The sequence below is a fragment of the Arvicanthis niloticus genome, chromosome 26 (genome assembly GCF_011762505.2).
Source record: "Arvicanthis niloticus isolate mArvNil1 chromosome 26, mArvNil1.pat.X, whole genome shotgun sequence".
Lineage (NCBI taxonomy): Eukaryota > Metazoa > Chordata > Mammalia > Rodentia > Muridae > Arvicanthis > Arvicanthis niloticus.
The window spans coordinates 34,578,973-34,606,261 of NC_133434.1; the positions used below are offsets into that span (position 1 = coordinate 34,578,973).

The 27,289-nt window shown below is 39.1% G+C and overlaps 1 protein-coding gene across 8 annotated transcripts in view; it reads left to right on the forward strand.

The window, feature by feature from the left end:
* Peak1 (pseudopodium enriched atypical kinase 1) overlaps nt 1-27,289 on the forward strand; it is a 213,925-nt gene that overhangs the window by 110,234 nt on the left and 76,402 nt on the right. The window contains exon 1 of one of the 8 annotated variants that reach the window (XM_076925697.1): nt 12,857-12,998. The exons of the other annotated variants lie outside the window; for them this stretch is intronic. The gene's annotated coding sequence lies outside the window, so the exon portion shown is untranslated. Of the gene's footprint in view, nt 1-12,856; nt 12,999-27,289 lie in introns of those variants that run through there. 8 annotated transcript variants of the gene reach the window in all.

A 27,289-nucleotide genomic window follows, 5' to 3' on the forward strand; every position in this document is an offset into this window, starting at 1 on the left:
CCAAAGATAATGCAGAAAATGCAATCCTTACGAGCAACCAGAGCTTAGCGGGCACACGAAGAGGGCTGAACAGGCTGCTTTCAATAGGAACTCTAATTACCCGCTGTCTCTATTACCTTAGCCTTTCATGCCAGCCTTACAACCTATCAGTTTATTACTCTGTAGTTTTTCCTCTCTAATATTTTCTCAAAGACATAGTTAGTGGATCGCTTACAGGCATAATATCTTATTAAAGCAGTAACTGCCTATATAGCCCATAAATATAATAATAATTTAATGAGGCCAAATAGCTGTACAGATTGAACAATGAGAAGGCTCTAATTGAAGAAAGCTTTTCAGAGGAAATAAGGTTTAAGTCAAATGTGAAAACTTTTCTCTAGGTAATACTTTGACAATGTATATTGAAAAAAAATAGAAATACATATTATCCATATGTAACGTATATATCTCTTAAATCAAAAGCTGTACAAAAGCTGTACTTCCAATAGTTTATCTTAAGAAAAACAAAGATATGTGCAAAGATTAAATTAGAAGAATATGTACTACACCCTATTCATGACAGAGAAATATTGGAGACACTTTAAACATATGGCTGAATAATAATCTTAGGGTAAATCTGGGAAATGAAAGCGTATAGGACTATATAAGTTGATTGATGTTATAGATATTTGTTCATACAGAAAAATGCCTGTGATGTATTGTTTAATAAAAAAGACAGAAGTTTCATTGGTATTCTGTCACATCTATGAGTCATTTTGAGGAAAACTGACATCTTTGTTGAGTCTCCTAATTGAAGAACATAGTATGTTTTTCCATTTATTTGGGTTGTTAAACTATTAATGTCTCAGTAGTGTGTGTGTGGTGTGTGGGTGTGTGTGTGGTGTGGGTGTGTGTGTGTGTGTGTGTGTGTGTGTGTGTGTGGTGTGTGTGGTGTGTGTGTGTGTGTGTGTGTGTGTGTGTGTGCACGCATGTGTCTGTGGGCACGAGCTCACTTGCTGCTACAGATCTTTCTGTGTTACTCAGTCTGTGCATGAACCTACAGTGTTTCTCCCGCTGCCTCTCAAATGACAGCTTTCCAGGTCCCTGCCACTATGCCTGCCTCATCAGTGTGGTCTTCTCAACATGCAACTCTTGCACCTGACTTTTTAGATGAATATCCAAGGTGTTACTCTGTATTTATTTTTTATGTTTTCTGGAGAAAATTTTAAACAGCTCCCCCCCTCCCCCCCCCCCCCCCCCCCCCCCCCCCCCCCCCCCCCCGCCTTTTGGTTTTGGGTTATTGTTTGTTCTTTTGACAGAGTGTCTGTGTCATCCAGGCTGACCTTGAACTTACAAAGATCCTGTCTGGGATTATACACTTGCACTACCATGCCCTATTAAAAGGTCCTTTAATTTCCTTTACTGTATTACCTGTATGTAGACATGCAGTTGATTTTTGTGTATTGCCTTTGTATCCTAAAATCTTCAATTAGTAATTTTAAATGTTTTTTAGTATTTAGGGTTATGAAAAATATTGACAAATATGTAGTCATGTCTCATACGAATGGCATCTTTCTTTTTAATAGTTAGCCTCTTTTTATTGTCAGACATTTAATGGCCACCATTGCCCTACTCTCTCAGCAGAGTGAAGACAGGCTTTCACAATGGGGTATGTGTGGTACTGACTGAGGAAGGGACTTGGTTTGTTTGCAGAAATTCCTTTTATTCCCAGGACACTGAGCATTTTCATTACAATGGATATTATGTTTATGAAATAAATTTTTTTCTGTAAATTTATATCATAGGTTTTCATTTTGAGCTTTTTATATGGTGAATTTCATAGGATAATAATTTAATATTTAATTTTCATTACTGAGGTGAATCTCAGTATCTGTGATGTGTGATTCCTTTGGTGTATCACTGGACTATCTCATAGAATATATTTGTGTTTATGTTGAGGGATGTAGTCTATACTTCTGGTGAATTTGGTTTTTTAATACTTTTTTTTTTCTGGAGCGTTTATCCAGTAAGAATAATTGTTGCTCTTGTGGAGGACCCAGGTTCAATTCCCATCTCCTACATGGAAGATCACAACTGTCAGTCACTCCAGTCCCAGGGGAATCCAGTGCCCTCCCCTGGCCTCTCTGGGCAGCAGGCAGGCACATAGGTGATGCCTATATATTCGTGCAGGCTTTTTAAAATTAACACAATACTATTCTGACTGATAAAACAGAATAAAGCAGGTCTTATGAAACATATTGCAGGTTTTCTCTTCTGTCTGTGTTTTCTGGAATAGATTTCCAGAGTTATTGTAAATTTCCCTCAGTGTGTGGTAAAATTAGCCAGTTTAACTTTATTTAGCCCTGCAGTTGGGGCTGAGTGGAAATGAAGTAGGGGTTGAATTTGGGGTAAAGATTTATTTGGAAACACTTACTGGGCTTGGGAAGTAGCTAGGCAGATAGATTGTTTGGTTAGCATCCCTGAAGTGCCCTTGTTTCAGTCCCCAGCACCATACAACTCGAGCATGGTGACACATGCCTATAATCCAAGCATTCTGGAAGTAGAGGCACTAAGGTCAATTCAAGGTCACCTTCAGCTACATTGACAGTTCAAAGCCAGCTTGGGCTACCTGAAACCCTGTCTCATAAACACTTAAAAACAATAACAACAACAACAAAAACGTTTTAAGTATGTGTGGTGTACATGCATGTATACATGAATGGGCAAAAGTGTATGCGTGTTTGTGTATGTGTGTGTTATCTGTGTTTGTAAATTGTGTGTTTCTGTGATTATCAGTAGAGTGCTGTCGTCCCTACTGATGTTTTTCTGTAGTCAGGGTGCTTTTGTATTTCTTACACTAGACCAACCCTTTCATACCCTCGGGGATTTCACCAGCAGAGAGTGGGTAGGTATAATATGTGCCAGCAAAATACGGTAAGAAGCAATTTGCTGAAGAACAGGTTCAGTAATGGTGCCAATGTTTTCTGACAATGACAGATACTTGGTTGTAGTCAATATAAATTGGCATTGTTTAGTGAGTCTATTTGTGTACGTACACTGTGATGCTCACACAGCAAAAGCCTTTCCCACACACTCACTAGCATGTAGACTTGTCATTAAGCTAAGCATAACTATTTTGTACCACGATGTTTCTAAGACATTATACTTTTTCCACCCAATCTAATTCATGTTTCCGTCTTTGGTGCACATCAGAAGCACCTAAACTACTTCTGTGTTGTTCTCTTTCCTGCTCCTCCTCCTCCCCTCCCTTCCTCCTCCTCCTCCACCTTCACCTCCTTTTCATTTTTGCAGTGGTTGAGATCTAACCCAGTGTGTCACTCATACTAGGCAGACAGCCGGCCAGTGTCGAGGCTCCAGCCCTCCACACTTTCTCTTAGAAATGGAGGTCTCTGAGCTCCAGCTCACATTTGCCAGCATGCAGAAGAATGGAGTTCACATGTGTGTGATTGGAAAGATATCCCAATCGTAGTAAAGTCATTAAGAATCGAGAACTTCTGAAGGAGGTAAAATAGAAGGAAACAGATTTTTTTTTCAGTTAGCCATACAGGAGTTCAAGTTCAGATCTTCTGCAACATAAGAGTATGGTATAGGCCAAGAGCAAGACAGAAGGTTAATGTCCTTGTATGTAAAGTAGGAATGGTAACTCTTTATAACGTAGTCGGGAATCAAAAAAGATTGCAGTGATACATGCCTGACATGCTGTGTATTGTTGTTCTGATGTCTACATGCGGGCTACTATCCTTCTATTACAGTGATACATGCCTGACATGCTGTGTATTATTGTTCTGATGTCTACATGCGGGCTACTATCCTTCTATTGTCTTCATACTGACTGCTGCTGTCAGCATTGCAATTCCAGTAGCAAGAGCTTATCCCTCAGTTTCCATCCTCCCCTATAAAAGTGGGATGTGCCAGTGGTAAGGACGCATGCCAGTAACATTTGCTGACAAAGGAGGAAGCAGGAGGATCACAAGGTCTAGGCCAGCCTGGGCTACACATTACACTTAGGAGGCAGAGGCAGCTAGATCCCCGAATTACAGCTAGGGCTCCACGGAAAAACTCTTGTCTCAAAAAACAAAACAAAACAGAAGTGAGATGCTCCTTACAGTATCCCTTTCTACATCCCAGAGAATATTTATGCAGAACTTCCCCCATGACCTAAGACACCTTCTTTTTTTTTTTTAAGTATAGGATAGAGTTTTATTCAGGGCATGGGGAGGGGAACTGAGAGGGTAGTAGAGACAGAGAAAGGCAGAGAGAAGGGGGGGGGAGGGTAGAGACCAGCCATGAGCACTGGGGGGGGGGGGGGGCGCGGGGGGATAAGGAGAGAGGGGAAAAAGCAAGAGGACAGAGTGAGAGCAAGAAGAAAGCCCATGATATCTTTTAATTAGACTAATTTACTTTAGCCTTTGAACTTTCCCTACTTAAGATAAGTGGCAGAGAAAGTAGATGTCATTTTGGTTTCTCAGTTCCCCAGTATCTTTTGAAGGAGTGCACGTGCTTGTGCACACACACACACACACACAGAGGCACGTACAGAAGAGACCTATTGTTCTGTTTCCTGGCCCTGGCATTACTCATCCATCCTCTTATTTTCAGTTGCTAGGAACTTGAAATAATTAAAATATATTGATTCTTTTTATTTCCCTTTTGATTAAATAATTAAAGCCTAACGCTAAGAGTATGGACTTAATTTATATGACCATGGACTAGCATTCATTAAGGTCACACACAGCTGGCTCTAGTCTCTCGTGAAATGGATATTTACGTCGTCTTCTCACGGAAGCGGCTGCACCCTTTTTAGTTTGTGTAGAATGTAGTATAGTAAGTGTACTAGATGTTTTTTATTTAAACATTGCAAGTGTTTGAGATTCTATAACATCATGTTTACTGTATTCTTTAACTTCTATTTGTAGGATTTTTTTTTTTTTTTTTGTCTCCACAGCCATCTGTCTTGTCATGTCCTTGGTCACCTTTCATACTGCAGTCCCTCTGGCAGTCCACCTGCTGCCGTCTTTGTCTGTAGGACCTCTCCAACTGGATCTATATGTGGTCATTAAAATAATTTTTCTCAATTCACTTCACAAGAGAATTTTCTTTTCAGGAAGCTTACAGTGACTCCCTATCTATCAAAGGCCCAAATGTGTGTGTCTCTAGATTACTCCTCAACTACAGGACATTTCTTCTGTATGTTCACAAAGGGCCTACAGATAGTTGACAGTATAATGCACTGACTGGTGTTACACCAGAACCATAACGTAGGTTAAGTCACAAGGCCAAGATGGTTTGGAAAGACCTCTCAGGACATAGGTGATTTTCTATTATTACAGCCTCTCCTGCTGTGGGTTCTGGCAGTGGCATTTTCTATAAGGTATTCTAGCCCAGAAATACTGGCACAGAGGCTTGCAAAAATATAAAATTTTATAACCAGGGTATCCCTTTTCTAGAATAATTATTTAAAAGACTGAAAGTGTTTCAGATTTTAGATTTTTTTTGGGGGGGAGGGGAGTTTGGGATAATCACAGATATGTAAGATAAGTTGAGAATAGGACCCAAGTTTAAGCACAAACTTCACTGGTGCTTCTTTTATACCTCACATCCATAGCCTAAAGGTAACTGTATTTGGTACTTAAATTTTAAACACACACAGACATGCACGCACGCACAACAAGTTTCAAGGTATAGAATTTTCAACTTGGGCATCACGCCAAAGCACAGAAAGTTACAGATTTGTGAGCATGTCATATTTTGGAATTTTAGGTTAGGGATGCTCAGCAAGGGTGCCAGTATATGTATATGAAAAACGTTCACATATGACAACAACTGGATTTCACTGAATGTTCTTAAATATATTACCCTACAAATAGTATACTATAACAAAATCTTAAAACATGCTGGCATAGCAGTGTGGGGAAATCTCTATGTTCTGTCAGGAATTAGGCACTCCAGGACTACAGTGTCCCAGTAGTGTGTGCATTAACTAACTTACCACTTCCTTTGCCCCTTTGTATGCTGGAACCCAGCAGGAAACACTGGCTTATCCCTGGAGGAAGTATCTCTGTGGGACTTGCTTACTGAACGAAAAGCCTTTGTTTGAAACAAACTGACCCTTCTAAAATGGCACTATTTTTTTAAAGAGCTTATTCAATTTAGTAAGACTTTGCCCGTCTGGTGAGTCAGAGATAAATCAAGGTCAACAGCCATATTGCTCTAAAAGAGCTGCAGTGGACTGGGGGAGGGGGCAATTAAGAATCTTTGTTGAACAATTTGGACATTGAGTTGGATCACTGACCACTTCCTGTATTGTGTTAGCTGGCTCAGCCAGTGTGATCTCAGTGCTTTTTGTAGGAACGTGCAAGACTGTCTAGTGTACAGAGGTAAGATGTGGAAAAGCATGTAGGATTAGAAACCAGGTAGTGTCTCAGTCTCTTGAATTGAATTTTACTTTGGTTACATTTCTGACGTTAATGTTGTAAATAAAAGGCTATTTCAGAAATAAAGCAATACAGAAACTAAAATTGGTTTGCATATATTTAAAGTATATCCAAAGGGATATAGTTTTGACCCTGTCTTCACTGTTAATCAGAATTAATGGTTTTGATAGGAATAACAAATATAAATAAGAAATTAATATAACAAGCCTAGAAATCTCTGAAACGAGTCTATAGTTGCTTCTTGAAAATGCGCCCATTGTCATCCTGTCAGAATCTTCATTTAGAGTTGCTGTTCTCAGTGAAGGATGAGTCAGTTAATATGTTTTGTGTATGTATGTAGGACATGTATGTATGCATGTTATGTTTGTATGTAATAGCACAGTAATAGTAACAATTACTTAATAAATTGAACCAAATACACTTACTTCTCTCCCCTCCACCCATCCCCTCAAAAAACCTAGTCTTGTTTGAGTAGTGGCCTTATAAGACAAGTAAGTTACAGTTATGTCTTTTTCTTGACAAAAAAAAATTCATCAATGCTTTTTTTGTTTGGTTTTTTATTTTGTTGGGTTTCTTCCTTTGGTTTGGTTTGGTTTTTGAGACATGGTTTGGTAGTTTGACTAGTGCCAGGGAGTGGCACCATTAGGAGGTGTGGCCTTGTTGGAAGAAGGGTGTTATTGTGAGGGTGGGCTTTGAGAGGTCTTTCTCCTAGCTACCTGGAACTAAGTCTTCTCCTGTTTGCTTTCGGATCAAGATGTAGAACACTCAGCTTCTTCAGTGCCGTGCCTGCCTGGATGCTGCCATGCTTCCTGCCATGATGATAGTGAACTAAACCTTAGAACCTGTTAGCCAGCCCCAATTAAATATTGTCCTGTATAAGAGTTGCCTTGGTTGTGGTGTCTCTTCACAGCAATTGAAACCCTAACTAAGACACAGGGTCTCAGTATTTAACTTTGACTGGCCTGGACCAAACTGACCTTGCACTTCTAGAAATCCACCTGTCTGCACCTCCTGAGTTCTGGGACTAAAGATGTGCACTGCTATAGAAGTTTGGTCCTGGTTCTTCCTCCCAGCCCCATGTTACCAGAAATAAGAACCAGACCAAAATATATTTACAGATACCTTGACCATATATCTCTTCTCTTATTAGATCATAACTAAAATAACCCAATTATTTTAACCTACATTTTGCCACATGGTTGATTACCTGTGCTCAGGTACCATGTGTCTGTCTCCTCACATTTTCCCAGTTGGATCTCCCCCTGGCTCTATCCCAGAATGATGACCTGCCTTCTATTTCCTGCCTAAAAGCCATAGGTCATCAGATTTATTATTGACAGGTGCCACATCCATACAGACAAGATATTCTTCCTACAGACTACTATGTCCAGCCATAAATGCTTTCTTCAACCACAGTGTTAGAGACCGCTGGGCACAACTGTGTGTGCATGTGTGCACGTGTGCATGCACACACATATTTCGTGTAGTAATATCCAGATCTCAGGTGGTTAAAATCCAAAGAAAACTTTGAATTTAGGTAAGGAAAACTTATCCTTACAAATGTATTTTATTCCAAGGGAACATATCTTGGGCCCTGATCATCTAAGAGAAGGCATGTGCTACAGTTTATCAGTTGATACTTGGGTAGAAGTTAAAGCTGAGACATTAAGAGGTAGGAGGTGGATCCAAGGCCTTTCCAGATTGGGCTGAAAGAATGAAGCAGTGACTCAAGTTTATTTGGCAAGTGAAGTAAAAGCCATCATTAACTCACATGAGTGCAAGCACCTAACACTGTTAGGTGGTAGTGTTAGATCCCCTGGAGCTTTCCAGGCAGCTGTAAGTGACCTGCCTGCCGTGGGTGTTGGGAACTACCAACAAGAATAGTGCCAGCTCGCCCTGTCGCTCCACATCTCCAGCCGCAACTGTTGAGGCCCACATTCTGCCTCAACACTTTGGTGCTAAGTGCTCTGGTCAAGAGAGAGTGTGGCTCTTGGGGCAAGAGACTGGAAGAATGGAGACAAGACAGGGTGTGATTCAGTCTCTTCTATTTTCTCAAGTCTCCCTTATTGAAGGGAATTCTGAGGTATTTATATACACAAGCAGGAGAACACAGGTGAAAACATTTTACCACGTGCACCATACAGCTGAGGTCACTAAACAGCAAAACAAGCTATGTGGGATAAACAATATATTTATCAGAGTGTGCTTCAGCTGTTATAGGCTTTTGACAACCAAGTCTTTCATCAGGGTATATGGTTCCAGATGGCTGCAAAGTTGATCTAGCCACTTTCTACTAAAGTCGGCTCCCAACACGCAACAACTCATAATGTTAATCAAATAATATAAGAGGATAAAAATACTTGCCTTTTCTATCTTTTTAGACGAGTGTTGGGTATCCTTTAGTAACTGTCAGCTTCATTACAGTGGAAACCATTGCCTTGAAGAATGTAAATAGGTTGTCAAGTGCTTAGCTGGGCAAGACTCTGCTTAATCCTCAATACCAAAAATAAACAGATTACATTTAAAAAATTGCTTTCAACTTTTAAAACAGCTCTTTAAAATTTGTTTTTATATGTATGAGTGTGTACCTACATGTATGTATGTGCACCATATGTATGCCCTGTGCACGAAAAGGCTCCAGAAGAGAGCATCAGGTCCCCTTGAACAGCAGTTATGGAAAGGTGTGAGCTGCCATGTGAGTGCTTGGAACTGGACCTGGGTCCTCTGCCAAAGCAGCAAGTACCCTCAGCCACTGAGGCATCTCCCCAGTCCTCTGCTTTTCAGTCTTTGGTATGCATACAAAAAGCCAGACTAGATCAGCAGCACTGAAGAAGACCAGAAAGGTGGCATTTCATCATTATCATTATTTATTTTATTAACTGCTTCTCTCATATATTATACCTCAACTGTGGTTTTCCCTCTCCTCCCCCCCCCCCCGCCCCTTACCTCCTCCATCCCCATCCACTCCTCCTTTTCCCTTCAGAAAAGGACAGGCCTCCAAGGGATATCAACCAAACATGACATATCAAGTTACAATAAGACCAAGCACCTCTCCTCATAGCTTCATGAAGCAACCCATTAAGAGGTAAACCCAAAAAGCATCAAAAAGCCCCTGTTCCCTCTATTAGGCATTCCACAAAACCATCAAGTTACACAACTATAAAATACACACAGAGGGCCTAGGTTAGAACCATGTAGACTCTCTGATTGTCAGTTCAGTCTCTGTAAGCCCTGATGCATTCTGATTTGTTGATTCTGTGGGTTTTCTTGTGGTGTCCTTGACCCATCTGGCTCCTACAATCTAATACTCCTTCCCCATCTTCAGCAGGATTCTCTGAACTACACCTACTGTTTGGCTGTGGGTCTCTGCATCTGTTTCCATCAGTTGCTGGATGAAACCTCTCTAATGACAAAATGAGTTAGGCACCAATCTATGGGTATAGCAGAAAAATATCATTAGGTATCATTTCACCAACTTGTGTGTGTGTGTGTGTGTGTGTGTGTGTGTGTGTGTGTGTGTGTGTCTGTGTCCCTCAACTAAAGAATAAAGAAAAGGTGATGCATTAACACAATAGAGTATTACTCACCTGTTAAAAGTAGTAACATCATGAAATTTACAGACAAATAGATGGAACTAGAAATAATCATCCTGAGTGAGGTAACCCAGACCCAGAAAGACAAACATGGTATGTTCTCACTTATAAGTGAATATTAACTGTAAAGTAAAGGGTAATTGTGCTACAATTTACAGACCTAGAGAGGCTAAGTAACAAGGAGGGCTCAAGGGGGATGCATGGACTCCCTGAGGAGAGAAAGTGACATTTCTAAGATGCTGAAAGGTGCTACCAAAAGTCTAGCTAGCCGTTCTTTTGACTTAATAGGTGCAGTTGGACTGAGTAGAGTATTATTAGTAAGACAGGGTCTCTTGCAGTCAGTACTACTGTTGAGCTTGCTGTGCAGCTGAGGTCCTCATCCTCCTGCTTCCTCCTGCTTCCTGTGGTTGCAGGACTTTGCTGCCATGCCCAGTTAAACAGTTGGCTTTGTTATGCGTAGCTCTCATCTTCTTATTCTGAATTTATTCTTGCCTAAGATTTTAGCTGTTTTTGGCATTTAGTTTGCCATTTCAAACTGTTTCATAATATTTGCTCTTTCTGTTGCGTCTGCAAGTTACACCTCTTTTTAGTGAGAACTCTGTGCTTTGTTTTAGGGCTTTAGTGGTATGCCCCAAAGGAACCTTTCCTGCTTCTGTGTGTAAGAAAATAAATTCATCCAAACCAGTTGATTAGAAGAGAATTTCCCATAGGACCTGGGCTCTGTGACCTTGGGAAAGTTACTTGATTTGACATTTTAATTTTTTCTTCTGTAAAACCAAAATAAAGTGAAATTGTTCTTAGCCTGTAAAATAGCAAGATAATTGGGATAACTAGTGATTTACAATATGTATTAAATACCTAGTGTCATATTATAAAGACCTACAGAATAATAAATATTTGAGAGTTTAGTTAAACATTGAGATGAAGCAAGCATTAATAGCGATTGAATTTTCTTCATGTCCGGCATTTCATTAACACTATTCTAACAGAAAAGGTCTGAGCTGATGTCTTTTTGTTTGGTTTCGGAGATTATATATATATATATATATATATATATATATGTATATGATATATATATATATGAATGAAGTCTTCCTTTCTGTATAGCTCAGGTTGGATTGAAATTCATGATCCTCCTGCCTCACCCTCTACTAGCACTGGCAAATTAATACCTGTGGGAAAAATTAAAGACTAAATTTATGCTTTCACTTCTGCTTTACTCCATGTTTACACAGGTATCTCAGTGACTTTGGAGGACTTAGAGTCAACCTACCTTCTGAAAGTCTGTTAGAATCTTTGTATGAGGAAGAGAAGACATTTACATGCCCAGCCATTTTTTTTTTTAAAGAACATTGACTCTATTCTACTCTCCTCCCTAGATTTGTTAAGCTGACAGCCCAAACAGTGCCATCGTTGTCTTGTCCCAGAGCATTCTAGGCAGGGGGCAATCATCAGGAGCGACACAGCTGCACATCAGAGAGAGTGACAAAAAGGTGGCATCACGTTGGCAAGCTTGGAAGACAATATCTGCTCATCAACTGATATTTTTAAGCAGCCCCTTTGATTTGGTTCAAATCCTTCATACTATTTCCTAGTGTATTCTGAAATATACACGTATAAGCTGAAATCAGTTTTATGAGATTTCCCTCTTTCTGTTCTATTAGCTAGTTTCTTATAGTGAGCATAAAATGTTTACCCAGTTAGATAGAAGCTTCATAGCAGAGATTGTCTTCAGTAGCACACATGTTTTAGAATAATCTATTAGCTATACTACATCAATATGAATTCTAGCTGATGGACTCCTCATCTGTAAGATAGTCTCAGTGCCCCTGGGCTTAGCAGTGCAGAGCCTCGATATCATCTGTCTCACTTCAGTGCTAATTGAAATCAGTCAGCCTGTGTTTCAGGATATCTGTGCATATTACCAACCATCTGGCTGTTCACGAGTAATGAAGACATTTAATACCAAACCTGGATAATGCACTACCCTCTTACCCCTAGAGAACAAATCCTATATAGGACACACATAGTCTTACTCTAGTGTCTGTTTACAACAGAGTGGTCATTAGAGTCCCCGAACTCATAACAATTTAATCCAAGCTATCCCGCATGACTGACTATGTGATAGGCATTCAAAATGATCTTTTTTATATTCATTCAGAATTGGAAAGACAGAGCAAGGTTGATATGTGACCATTTGATCTAGAATATCTGAAGTACATCGCCTGTGATAAAGGTCATATATAACTGCTTTTAGTAACTTAGTGCTTTTTTAAATTATTAAAGCAAAAAATATTAAATAAAATATTTATGGTGAAACTATGCATTTCTGTTTATTCTTTTAATCCTTAAAATTAAGTTTATGTTTGTTATTTTTAGCAAAGTTGGAATTTTACATATCTATAGTCTTTTTACCCTAAATAATAATTTATGAAGTTTTCAATTAAGTAATCACTTCCACTATATAATACTAATAACTGTATAATATAAAGTTATAATATATAATAAAAACTATAATATTCTGGCATATTATACTATCATCTAAAGTTACCAGTTCCCTCTTATGAGACACACTTCTCTCATTTCCCTATTATAAGTAGCACTGTAGGAACATCAGTAGACATATTTGTGCATGCAGTTTAATCTTTAAACAGCTCTTTGCCCTCTAAGCTAAATGCCTAGGAGTTGATTGCAACATCAAAAGGCATGTAAACTTTCAGTGAGCATTGTTTGCCTTTGTTTTGTTTCATCTGGGGAGGGCGATATTTTGATATGTGTTGCCATAGCACTCTTGGAGAAAGAAGACAAAACCTGTCCCCCTGCAACCTGATTTGTTTTGTAGTGTGTGGGAAGCCACACAGCCTGACCAGCAGTCAGTTATGCATGCACTCCTTTGTTGAAGTTTTAGTGCACTTTGGTAGCTGACTAACTGCCTCCCACCGTTGCCTTGGTTCTGTGGATTTTCAATAAGGTTCGTGCTGAGATGCTTTGGTGAATTTCTCATAGTTTTGTCAGCTCCTATCATACAGAAGCAATGGGCTATATCCTCTTTTGAGTAAGATATTCTAAGTCGTAGTCAACAGCATTGGAGCGGTCCTGGGGATAGTGGTGGTGCTAGTGCTGGTGGCAGTGGTGGTTGTGATGGCGGCGGCGGCGGTGGTGGTGGTAGTGGTTGTAGTGGTGATAGTGGTGGTTTTGGTGGTGGTGGTGATGATGAGTGGTGGTGGTGATAGTGGTGGTTGTGGTGGTGGTAGTGGTAGTTGTGGTGGTGAGTGGTGGTAATGGTTGTGGTAGTGATAGTGGTGGTTGTGGTGGTGGTGGTGGTGGTGGTGGTGGTGAGTGGTGGTGGTAATGGTAACAGTGACTATTGAACCCTTTTCCTCTTTTGGAAAAAAAATTCAACTATATTTTGCTTTTATCATATTTAAATTGTTAGTGTCTTTGAACGCATTCATTGTTTTTGTGGAGGAGAGAGAGAATGTTGATGTCTATATTCACAATACGTAAGGAACAATAGTCAAGTGTGATTCAAGAAGAAAAGTATTCAGCTGTTGTAATAATGAAAGAATTCCTTGTTGATAAATGTTCCAAATTCTAAGACAATTAATTTGGTGGTTTTTTAAATAAAAAAACAAAAAACAAAAAACTAATGATGGTAGAGTGCTTTGAAGATACTTCTGTATGCTCCATCCTGGCTTTGATGGACATTTACTTTCCGTGGTGATGAGAGGTTGAAAGCCACCTTCGCTTTCATAAGACCGCAGTGAAGATGGAAGTCCTTTTCCTGTCTCCATAGTCCAGACCCTTGAGTACACCTGGACACTGATGTAACTGCAGCAAGACAGCCCTGGAACTGATTCACTAAATCACAACCTTATCTTCTACGGGGAAGGAAACTTGGGAGAAGGAAACTTGGGAGAAGGATCCATTTCAATTTGCTCTGTATTTGCTTATATACCTATTAACGAGCATTTATCTGATACAAAACCCTTGTAACCACAGTCCGTAATTTTCACTGACTTACAAAGAAAAATTTTATACTGGCTTGCTTTTAAAATAGCCCTCAGTATTTGAACAGACAATGAATATACTCCTTTGTAGTAATAGCAAAGTTTAATCTTCTGTTGAGAGATTATTGAAAAATGTTAGGACTATCATTCCACCGTTTGTTGAGTCATCTCGTTTCCATTCTCTTCTCCTCTGCCAGGGGCCTAATTAAGATTTTATTACCTTCCACCTGCAATTTTAGAACTTCTCCCCTATTAATCTCCTAAATACAGTCATCTTCCATGTTGCAGTTCATTTATATCATACAGATATATTAGTCTGATTCTAAAATAATAGATATAATTATACTACCCTTCTGCCTAAAATATATGTTTGATTGGCTATGTTCCTAGATCTAGCTGCCGTTCAACAATTTAAATAATTTAATCCTGCTCTTGTGGTGCGGCGTTATTTGATGCATCATTGTTCATGTGACTCCTCACCTTTCGGCCCCTCCTCGAACAGCCTTGTACATCCTCCATTTCTACATTCGTGCCACCTTGAAGCCACAGACCCCTGTTAATCGTGCGGTACTGAATGGGCAGCAGTGGGCTATGTTAAAACCTGCAGCCTTCTGGTTTTGTGAACCAAAAGGGAGCTACTAGGAAATTATGAGGTCTGAGAAAAATGCACCCTGAAAGAAAATAAACTAATGTCCATTTTTCTTTTCTTTCTCTGCCTACGTTATTGACTGAGTCTTGAACCTCACAAGCTCAGAATAGACTCAGATCTGTCTGGCTAAAAGCAAAACATCTGCTCTGTGAGGAAAAAGAAACATTTGCAATGAGATTTATAGTCATCTGCTGAAACAAAGAAAACTACTCAATAGAGAAAAATGACAGCATCAGGAAGCTCAGGACAAAATTCAGAATTACTTGACATACAAAGAACTGAGGAAATGGTGCTGTTGAAAGATGATCAGTTAGTCCCAACCCCAAATGAGCCAGATGTTGGTATTAAACCAGGGTTTTTACGTAGCTATTAGAGTTATTGTCAGCGAGGTAAAACAACAACAGTTTCAGTGCATGGAAATTTCAACAGAACAGAATGAAGCTTTCACTGGATGGGCTTTCCAGCTGAATAGGACAGTAGAGGAGAGAGAAATGACTTCAAATTATCCAAGTAAAAGCAAGAAAAATAAAACTTCAAGGCAAGAGGAAATCTACAGATCCTCAAAGTCTGTCAGATGGCACTCAGTGATCAAATGCACATGAATTGGAATATCCATAAAAAGGGGAGGGAATGGAACAAAAGAGTTGAATAACTAATGGTTGAAACTCAGACATCTGATGAAAGATGACAATTAGGAACTACAAAATGCTAATTAAGCCAAGCCAAATACACACAAGGGGCCCTACCTGAGCTGTGTCATTATCTGGTGCTGAGCACCAAAAAGACAGCAGATCTAGAATGCAGCTAAGAATGACCTGTTCTGTATGCAGGGACTGTGCAGTGTGGGTCATGAATGTTTGCCTTCTAATCAGAGGCTCACTGAGGATGGAAGAGAGAACAGTATCCTTAAACCACTGAACAAAAACAATCAACCTAGAACTCTATAGCCAGTGGGAATATTCATGAATAAAAGCAAAGTGATGATTTTCTGATCAAGGGAAGCCAGGAGAATTTAATCCCATTAGACCTGCATCAGCCCTTCACCCTGCAAAAATGTTAAAAGAATTTATCCAGGATGAAGATAAATAATTCTAGACAGAAACTTGAACCTTGAATGAAGAACATAAAAAAATACTAGATATCTGGGTGAAAGGCAAGGACCTCTTTTTAAGCCTTTCTTTTAAGTTTTTGATGGTCTATATTATTTTAAACCACAAAATTGTATCTTATTGTGAGATTTATGCTGTGGGGGGGAATCATATGGCCCTGTGTAATTACATACCTATACATTATGGGAAGTAATCTATTATTAAGTACAATGGACTTAGAAAGCTTAAGGATATATTCTGTAATCCCTACAGACAAGTTATATAAGCAACACAAAATATAATAGGTAAAAAATGGCTGGAGAGAATGCTCGGCAGTTAAAGGTGCATACCTCTTTTGAAGAGGATGCTAGTTCAGTTCCCAGCACCTACATAAGGTGGCTCACAGCCACCTGTACTGCATCTAGGAGGATCCGGTGCCTCTGGCTTCTCCCATACCTGCATCATGTTTTATATACACACAGACACACATACATAATTTAAAAATATTAAAAGAACGTCCAAATAATTTAAGCCAAAAAATTAAATTGGAATTCTACTGGATCCTAAAAATTTTCAATATAATGGTTGAATTAATAAGCTGGTTATAAAGTTTGTAAAGAAATGCAGAACTTAGGAAAGCCAGAGCAATACTGCAAACAAAATTGGAGGACGTGCACAGTCCTATTTTGGCACTAGAAGGCCTCTGTAATTCTGACAGTGTCGTGCAGAGTAACGAAAAGAAAAGATGAGAAGAAAAGAAATAGAGCATCTAGAACTCGGAGCAGCCCCTGTGGCCAGTCACTCATTTTCTAAACAAGCACACCAAGCAAGGCTGGTCCCTGGGGAGGTGGGACTGGAACAGTCGGCTGTGTGAAGCGGGAAGGAAGGCAGCCTTTTCTTTTACCTCACAGTAAACAAAAACTAACTGGAAGTAGCTCATTAATTCTAAATATCAGCGCTTAATCTTTAATAATCTAGAAGAGTGTGGGTGGCCTAAAGGTTGCTGGGATTCATGTTATTTATAAAACCCACTTATTTTTTTTTCCTGCTGAGAGCAAAGTTTGATTTCTCTCAACTCTGTTGTAAAAACGCCATCATTTCTCTTATGTGTCCTTCTGTTCCCCTCTAGTCTAACTTCTTTCAGGGTACAATTCTTATTTTACCTTGGCTGCCCCAAAGCTTGATGTATGCAAGTCTTATTTTTGTTGTGGTTTTCTTGGTGGGAAGGGGAGTTTGCACATTTATGAAGTTTCTTCTGTATCACTGTCCACCTAGTTTTGTGTTTAAGACAGCAACCCTCACTGAACCCAGGGCTCACCAACTGGCTGGCCAGTAAGCTCCTGGGCTGTCTCTGTCTCCACCCCTGCTATCCCCAACTGTACTGAGGTTATGGTGTTTTATGTGGATGCGTGAGACCTGAACTCAAGTCCTCGTGCTTACATAGCAGGGGTTTCATGCATTCTCAGAGTCATTTCCCCAGCTCTCATGTCTTTCTTCTCTTGCTCAAATACATAGGATAGAAATCCACTGTACTCGATAAATTTCTAGTTCATTCCAGTTCTCTAATGAATAAAAATGTACTGCTGGTGCTAGAGAGATGGCTCAGCAGTTAAGAGCACTGGCTGTTCTTCCATAGGTCATGAGTTCAACTCCAGCAATGACATGGTGGTTCACAACCATCTGTAATGTGATCTACTGCCTTCTTCTGTCTGGCATGCAGGTGTGCCTGCAGATAGAGCACTCATACATAAAATAAATAAATAAACCTTAAAATATATACTCTAATCGAAATATATTAAATACATTTTCATTACAGATTTACCCCCAACCCCACCCACACACACTCCTCTACCTCCAAAACTGCCAGATTTTTTTTTTCCTGCTACTAAACTCTAGAAAATATTCTGTGGATGTTTGTGTAGGGATCATTTGGGTAATAACTAAGGCTGGGGTTTTAAAAAGAGCTCAAAGTGTTCTCTGATTAACCGTTTCTTACATAAGCTATCTATAGGAAGCCAGCCCCAGCAGGTAAGTCGCTGTAGCCAAGACTCATGACCTAAGTTCTATTTCTAGAACTCACATGGTGGACAGAGAGAACTGCCTCCCACATATTGTTCTCTAACCTCCACATAAAAGCTACAGCATTCATGAACACATACACACCAAACACACAATGCACAAAGATTAAATGATATTAAAATGATAGGTTTGTGGTATTAAGTCTCAGTTGATGGATTACTTTTCACAGGGATTTTTTTCAGATAACATTGCCCTGATTTGTTGTTTGTAGTTGGTCTCTTTGCTAGTGTTAATGTTAGCGAAAGGAACAGATACATAAGATGTTCCCCCGTTTAACCTCCACTGGGTATAGAAGCATGCGGTGTTTAGTTCATGGGCATCCTAATTTTGGCTTCTCTGGACCACATTAGACAGAATTTTCTTTGGCTAACATTAAAAACACAAAACAGTGAATGCTCATGGAGAAAACAAAAATGTCTGTACAAGTTTCATGGTTTCCTACCACCACAGATAAGCAGGTCCTAAGCTTGTGATCACTGATACAATGAACATGAACATGTCTAAGTAATAAAACTTTATTGATTTTTTAAAAAGTATTTTTAGTATAAAAGTTGAAGAGGGAAACAGGAAATCAGTCAGATATTTAACATTGTATTTGAAAAGCTAATGGATCAGCATCAGGCCTAATAGCAGTAAGTGAATTCTGTAGGTGCTCACCAGATATTCAAGTTCCCAGTTCACTGTTCATGTGCCTCACTCTGGAAAATCGTTGTGCATGCTACATGTGATGACATGAATCAGATGGTTGTGAAATGATGTCGTCTGTCTCTGGGCAGATAGGACCTGTCAGAGTCTAGTAAAGATGCTATCAACGTTTTCTTTAAGTTGGATGCCAGACCCCCAGCTCTCTGCATTTTGCTTGAAAATTGACAGATAAGTAAAACTGGAGCCACAGATACACGAAAATACTTATTATTTTCATAAGACTCTTGGCATCTGTTATCTTAGGTTAAAAAAAAATCTGAAATTTTTATATCAAATTAAAAAGCAGAGCTGTATGATTTTTGCTATTCACAGGACAGCGTTTAATTTCACATGTCAAAACACATAGTTACTTGCCTTGATTTGAGCATGTCATTTTTTAAATGCTGCTATGACTTGAAGCATCATATTGATCACTTGGTATTCACTTTAGGGGCTTCTGTTTATTCATTTAAATGAGTAGTTAAGTCCACTAAAAATCCTAAATTTGTAAGGTAATTTTAATCGTCAAGTCCTGGGAATGAATGTGTGTGTGTGTGTGTGTGTGTGTGTGTGTGTGTGTGTGTGTGTGTGTGATAAATCATAAATTCTTATCATCATTTGTTCTTGATTCAGCCAGTCAGTTGTGGCTATAGTCAACATTACCACTTTTAAAGCATTCCTGGAATTAGCAATGATTTAGTCTCTTGGCTCTTGTGAAATTCAGTCTTGCTGGATGTCATCCATTTTTAATGCTTTTGTGCATAAATTTTCTCAATGTACTATGTAATAATACTTCATTAAACATGAGGTTTTGGACAGAATTTCATCGCCTTTAATATATTAGTCTATCTTACTTGTAAAGTACCATTAGTAATGATACCAATGAACAAAGAAATCTTTTTTTCTTTTCTTTTTTTTTTTTTTTTACCGCTTTACACTTGCTAAACTTCTTTGTTTGGTTTTCCAGTCTCTTCAGTTCCTCTGGCCACAGTCTGTGGACATAAACTGATGTTAGAAACATGCCTCTTTTGAAAAATTCTTTTAAATATCATATAATTAAGCCATGATCCTCATGTATAATAAACTAAGCAGTAAACGATCTTAGTGATTTGGCTTTAAAGATGCTGTCACTTAGCTATAGAATCTGTTTGCGTGTAAATTTAAAAAGGCAGTTTATTGAGGAGACTCTTCAGTTGTATTCCTTTGTACTTATGATACAGTCCTTGATGCACACTAAATCTGACAGCATGTTTTGTATATAGCACCTTTCAAATTACAGTCTTTGGAAATCTGAGCAAATTCCTTACAAATGAAACAAAGTGCCTCTTTTATTAGGTAGTTTTCTCTCTTTTCTGTGTTAAACTTCTGTTTTCATTCGTAATTTTTTCGGGGGGGGGGGCTGTTTTCTTTTGCAGTATTGGAGAAGCCATGCTAGCCATATTATGTAAATATAATAATTTATAAGTGACTATTGTGAAAATTAATTGACTGCAAATAGCACATCTTGGGCCTCTCCACAGAGCTGCCTGCATGGCACAAAGTGGAGAAGCACTGTAAAACCTGGTGGGCAATGCATGAGACATAGCCGAGGTGCAGGCAAATCAGAATACCTACTTGTCTTCTAAATAAAAACATGTCTGCTGTTTACAACCATAAATTAAACATTATTAATAATTGTTGGATTGCCAGTTCTGTAAAAGCACATGTAATATCTGGTGGCTCCAGTTCATCTGTCTGCACTTGCAAAATAATGTACTGGAAGTTGCACACCTGCAAACAGAAGTCACATATGCAAGAGTACGTGACATTGACTTTGTGTGGCATTGCAGCATAGCATGGTCATCTACAGACTTTACCCTAGAGAGCCACACACTTGAATTACACTCAAAAGAAACATACACAATTAAAAAAAAAAAAAAATCTCATGACGTTTTAAGTAATTTACAGTTTTGTGTCAGGCAGTATCCATAGCTGTTGTGTGTTGCACAAGCCACAGATTGGATACCCTAGCTTAAAAATAAGGGGGATTGAGTTTTTAAATTAAATCATCTCAGGAGTCTTTCTGAATAAATATGTATCCTGTGTTATTGGGTCAAGAAGAGACAAAGTTACATAGAAGCAGAACTGTCCTTATTTTAAAAATTTAGGAGCCTGATTTATCTTTTAGTCCACTTTGACCCATGCACTCCCCCCCCCCCCAAGGTATCTGTAACTAAGATCAATTTTTATTTTTCAGAAGAAGCTTTGAAATCCAGAGGATTTGGGTAGTTGTTAATTTAGACCTTAAAATTCTATACCAAAGAAATCTGAACAAATTATAAAGTGGAAAACGTAGTACAAAGAGAACTTTGGGGACTGAGAATCTGGGGCTGCAGTACCAGAGTAATCACCTAACAGCTGTAAAAACACAGCCTTAGGAGTGTTCACCTGCCTGCTCTTTTATCAATACCATGAAAATAAGAAATTTCTCTTCATACACTTATTTTTTAAGTCATATATTTTAGCTTATATGCTATTTTCACACCTCATAATTATTAGTTCTTCCTCCTTGGTTGTAAGAAAATACATGTCTTAAAGAAAATGTCTTAACCCTGCCTGGGGTGATCACTCCTGTACTCTCAGCACTCAGTAGATCAAGGCCAGTCTGGACTAGGTGATACATTCCTGTATTCTTAGCACTCAGTAGATCTAGGCCAGCCTGGACTACACAAGTGTCAGGACTGCCATGGCTACAGTGAGACCCTGGCTCAAATTCTTGCCCCCCCCCCACAGGTATATAATCCTGTAAGGATGAGGAACTGGGTAAATATTAATACAAATTTTATGAATATGACTAGAGGAATTCTGTTTTATATTATTTTAATAAGTTTTAATATGAATTTAATATACATGCCTTGAAAAACATGCTATTAGACTAGAGTCAGTGAACTTACAGATTTAAAACATGTTAGAGCTCTTGTACCGGACACAATCTGTTCAGATATTGCACTCCACCTTTTTTCCATATAAACATCTCTAGACAATATTTAAATGGGAAGCAAGTGACAAGCCAGCAGTGACTGACCAGCTTGATCTTTTATAATATTTACTGAAGGTAGAAAGCACTAAAATACCCCATCTCTGACCTAAACTATGGCAATTTTAATGGCTAACCAAACCACTTGACATCTTTTTAAGTTTTTCTTATTACTAAAATAAAGAAGTCAGGCTATAGTGATTTGCCTTCTTATTTTAAGCTTTAATACTTCTGGTCACCTATACTGTTTTGGTTTTGTCACAGGCAGGGGAAGGCACAGCAACACTGTTGCGTCTAGACTTAGGTATGGCTACTTACTACCTTGACAGTCAGCAGCTGTGAAACAAAGTTGTTTTTTGAGGAAAAGCAAATTAGTGTGCTCCCAAGTGGGCTTCTCAAGAGTCATGCATGTGTATGTGATTTTGTGGTTTTGAAATTACATTGCTCAAAGGATGTAATTTATAACTGAGTTGAAAGAGTAAAGCCAAGTGTTGAATTATGGAGAAAAGTCTAAGCTGGTATCCTTATTACTCTTGTCTTGAAGGATTTCCTTTTGTGGAAGAAACTGTAATGTGATTTATGAGGTGTATCCTTTCAGGTACAGGGATGGGGGATGGGTGCTGGTAGGGTTACACTCCGGTCACATGCTGTATGTCTTTAAGCATAGGTCATTAACTGTTTTTAACAGTCTTTAAGATCTCTCTCAGAAAAAGAAGTATTGTCTTGATGTTGACAATTGTCATAGAAGTTATGACATTGTCCATTGTGTCAAAACAGTTGATGTTTCCGCTAGTGGGAAATGCTAATAAGATCCTAGGACATCAGGTGCTCCCTTCCCGTCCCGTCCCGTCCCTTCCCTTCCCTTCCCTTCCCGTCCCGTCCCGTCCCGTCCCGTCCCTTCCCGTCCCTTCCCTTCCCTGTCCCTTCCCTTCCCTGTCCCTTCCCTGTCCCTTCCCTGTCCCTTCCCTGTTCCTTAATTGCCTGTGTGTCTCCAGCTTGCCACTGTTTAAAGGCATCTTCTCCTGGAAGATAAAGGCACAATCTAAGGATAGAATCAGTGCAGAATCACAACATGCTAGACTGCCATGAGTTTAAAACTTATTACACACATAGTACTTCTTTGGAATATTAAGATCCAAAACAACTTTAATCTTATAGTCTGTGAAACCAAACCACCACCCTCTATGTCAGTCTGTTACCCATAACTTTAATGATCAATGCATTAATGAATATTCCTCCTGTGTGTGAAAGCTAGGTTGAATGTAAGAAAAATAATTGCGTTACGTTGCCATGGTATAATGTAAGAAATTTGTAACAGGATAACTAACTATACTTATACTGTGACTTCTTCAATGCCATGTAAGTCACCACTGGTGGCTCTCATTTGCTCTAAACATTAAAACAGTAGAGAGATAATTATCAGGCTGAGGGACCAATTGGCAGAGTGAGTATCCAAGTGGAGAATGAGCCTTGTACATTATTAGTTTCTTATTGCTGCCCTAACAAACTGCCGTAGACAAGTATATTATCTTGTAGTCATAGTTACCAGACATCTGAATCAAGTCTCAGTGGGCTAGAATAACGGTTAGGAGAGTTGTATCCTTCTGAAGGCTCTAAAGGAGAAGAATCTGGAGAAGGTGATGACCTCCCACAGTCTGGCTTTAAGGTACGGGCATCTGGAGGGGGCTGCCGTTCTACCTGTCATGCTGAGTGAAGGCAAAGTTAAACAATACTGTGCTTTCATCCTTTCACCGTGTTATAAACGGCTGGTTATCATCAGCCTGTACAGAGATTAAGGATGTGCGACTTCACCAGAGTTTGAAACTAGCCGATCATACTTCTGCAACATTTTTATCAGTGGTAGACATTTGATACTAATATAGGTATATTGCCTCTGTGTCTCCAGACAATCAAACTTTGAATTCAACTCAAATTAGAGTTGGTTCGGTGCCCTCACCATCTGTTAGCTTATTTCATAGTTTCTGTTAGAAAAGATGTCTTTTCCTGAAGGGTAAAAAAAAAAAAACTGCTCAGGACAAAATGTGTATAGTGTCTGGATGTCAGTTACATGCTGTGAAAAACCTCTGTGCTCAGGAGATGAAGGTATAAGGAAATCTTGGAATCTTTGCATCTCTTCTGTCATAAACAGTTTAATGTCACATTTTAACACGCATTAAAAGTGTGATCCTGCCGGGCAGTGGTAGTGCACGCCTTTAATCCCAGCACTTGGGAGGCAGAGGCAGGTGGATTTCTGAGTTCGAGGCCAGCCTGGTCTACAGAGTGAGTTCCAGGACAGCCAGGGCTACACAGAGAAACCCTGTCTTAAAAAAAACAACAACAACAACAACAAAAAGTGTGATCCTAGCCTATATCTTTTTGTTTTAGAACTGATTTCAATTTATTACTCCCCCCCTTTTTATCTTTTTCAATATTTATTTCTTGCCTTTCTATTAAGTGAATAAGTAATTGAATTTAAAATATAAACCTCCTTGCTACCCTTAGACAATTAGCTCTTATTTTCAAAAATGGTAGGAGGCACATATACAAAGAAATTAATTAATTAATTAATAATTAAATTGTTTTTAAGGTAGTAACAATAGATACTGTCCTTCAGAGGGAATAATAATTAAATATGAAATTTTAGATAGCCTACATTTATTTGTTTGTTTGTTTGTTTGTTTGTTTGTTTTTTGAGACAAAGCCTCACTACAGCCTCGACAGTCCTAGAATTTATCACCTAGCACACTTGCTAGGATTAGGGGTGGGCACTGCCACACTCAAGTAGATTTGTGTGCTTTGTATCTTTATATAAAGTAGAAATGTGGAAAGTCAAAAACATGTATAATTTAATAATTTTTGTGCCTTTTTAAAGGCCATTCCTTCTGTTTTAACCAATTGGTTTTCACAATCAAATTCTTGCATCTTACCAAAATGAGTTATTTTAGTATACTAGGTTTTAACTGTTCCAGAGTCTGTCATTTTTGTTGTTTTAAATAGGTGCTTGGTTTTCTTTTCTTTTCTGTTGACTGAGACTTTCACATGTTTCTAATGTGTCCATTGGAACATCAGGAGCCTCTCAGAGACTGCATCCCTGAAAGAAAAAGCTCCCTGTGCCAGCAATCTCCAGTCATCTCCGAAGCTCCTCTGCTAAGGGTGGGACTTCCTGCTTCATGCCGGGATTCTGTGTGACTGGTCTCATACAGGTCTCGTACATGCAGTCGTGGCTGCTCTGTTTCCTTGTCCAGCTCCACTGTTGTGTGTAGAAAGCACTGTTGCTGTAGTCATCCATTGCCTCTCTTTGTTGCAGTCTCTTTGTTACAGCCTCTTCTTTCTTGATGATCCCTGACCCTTGGGAGGAAGGAGTGTGAAACAGACACAGACTCTACTTCTTCCAGCACCTTTCAGTTACTGCAGAGTTGAAGACAGGTTTTTCTGTGTGCCATCAAACCTTGTTGATCACACACATCCTGTCTCCTGCCCACTAGTGTGGTACGAGTGAACTGGCATCGATATCTTACCACCCTACTCTTCCTTTACTCTGTGTTGTATATTCTAAGGATTTTGATAAACGTGTAATGACGTGTACTCACCATTACAGTACTAGATAGAATGGTTTCACTGCACTAAAGCTCACTTGCACTTTATCTTCCAATTCTTTCACGGATCCTTTTATTTTCTCCTTAATTTTGCATATTTTGTAGTGTCATAGAGATGTAGTCATAGTCTAGGGCCCTGTGAGGTGGCTTCTTTTTCTTCATAGTGTACATCTAAAATTCCCCCGTGTCTTTTATTTTATTTGGCTTGGTATTTTAAGTATATTTGCCACTACTATTGTATTACATGGATGCTGTGATTTGAATGTGGTTTTACTTCTGCCAAAGCCCACGTTGAAAGTTGGTTGCCAGTATTGATGTCCAGAAGTAGTATCGTTAAGAGGGATTAATGTTATTCTTCTGAGGGTGGATTAATTCTCAAGTATGTTGTTAGGTGTGAGTCAGCTCCTTTGTTCCCTCCTTGTCTTCTAAATACATCTGCTTGGAGCTCTTTCATACCTTCCTTCTGCCGTGTGTTGTTTCTGCTGTGTTAGGAGGCAGTGTGAAGCTCTCATCAGATGCAGCCATGGATGCTGAACTTCTCTGTCTCCAGAACTTGGAGCTGAATCGACAACTCCCTCATATACATATATAAATTAGCCGTTGGGTTATTCTGTTATAGCAATAGAAAATGGACTTAGAACATGGGTGTAACAAAGGAATTCATTCAGGTATATAAAATTCAATCTCGGGTATTCTGTTATAGCAATAGGAAATGAACTCAGAAAGTGGGTGTAACAAAATGTATTCATTCATTCTGCCACTGAAGGACATCTGGGCTGCTTTAAGTTTGGGCAGTTGGGAATCCAGCTACCATAATTGTTAATGTACAGCTCCTTTAAACCTGGGTTTTCAACTCCATTTGGTAAACATCAGGGATTAGTAAGTTGCATAAGATTACATTTACTTTGCTAATAGTCTGTCAAAACGACTACCAGTCTACCGCTTCCCGTCCTTGCCTGTGTTTGACTTTGTCAGCACATTGAGCACTAACCAGTTTAATAAGTATGTGATGCTAAGTGTTCTGTACTGAGCAGCATAGTGCTCCTGTCTGCTTACTCCCTCCTGGTGTATCTTCTCATCTCTTCAGAACCCTTGCCCAACTTTAAATTGGATTCTTTGTTTTTATTATTGAGAGGTAAGAGTTCTTTATAAACTGGATAGTAGCCCCTTTTCATGTGTCTTTTGCAAATATTTTCTGCTAGCATGTGAATTTATGTTTAATTCTCCTTATGATATCTTTCTCTGAGCAGTAGTTTGTTGGTGTGTGTGTGTGTGTGTGTGTGTGTGTGTGTGTGTGTGTGTGTATTGAGCTCAGTTTATTGGGTCTTTTCTTTCATGGCCCATGCTTTTGTTCTTGTATCTAAGTCATCGTTAAACCCAGGGCTAATTAGATTTTCTCCTGTTACTGTCTAGATATTTTAATAGTTTTGCATTTTACATTAATGCATTTGCATTTTACTGTGACTCCTTTAGGGTTAATCTTTGTGAAGGTTATATAGTCTGTGTCGAGATTTTTGAATGAGAATGTACAGTTATTCTAGCATCATTTGTTGAAGAATATACTTTCTCCATTGTACTGCCCTTGCTTGCCTGTCAATGATGTCCTGGCTATGTTCACATACATCTATTTCTGGGCCCTGTTCATGTGTTTTGTCTGCATGTATAACTGTGTACCACATATACACCAGGTACCTCTGGAAGCCATAAGAGAACATTATATCCCCTGGAACTTTAGTTACACATAGCTTTGAACTGCCAGGTAGGTGCTAGCAACCATGCCCGGGTCCTCTACAAGAACAAGAAGCGTTCTTTATTGCTGGGCTGTCTCTCCAGATCCAATAGCAACTTCTGATGTGCGGTAATGTCAGTCTTGTAACTTTGTTCTTCAGAATTGTGTTCATTCTTGATTTAGTTCCAGAGAATGTGCTATGTAGTATAATGAACCTCCTATGAGCTGTGCTTTTAGCACATAGCTGAGGATTGGTAGAATCTTTTTCCCCAGTGCTATTAATAAGACCCAGGGTGAAGCTTATTCCTGGCAAGCACTCACTCTACCACCGAACTAGATATTGCTTGGCCCCAAGAAAGGTGATTTTAAAAATTCTTACAACTACTGTTTCCCAGATTTCTATCAACTCCA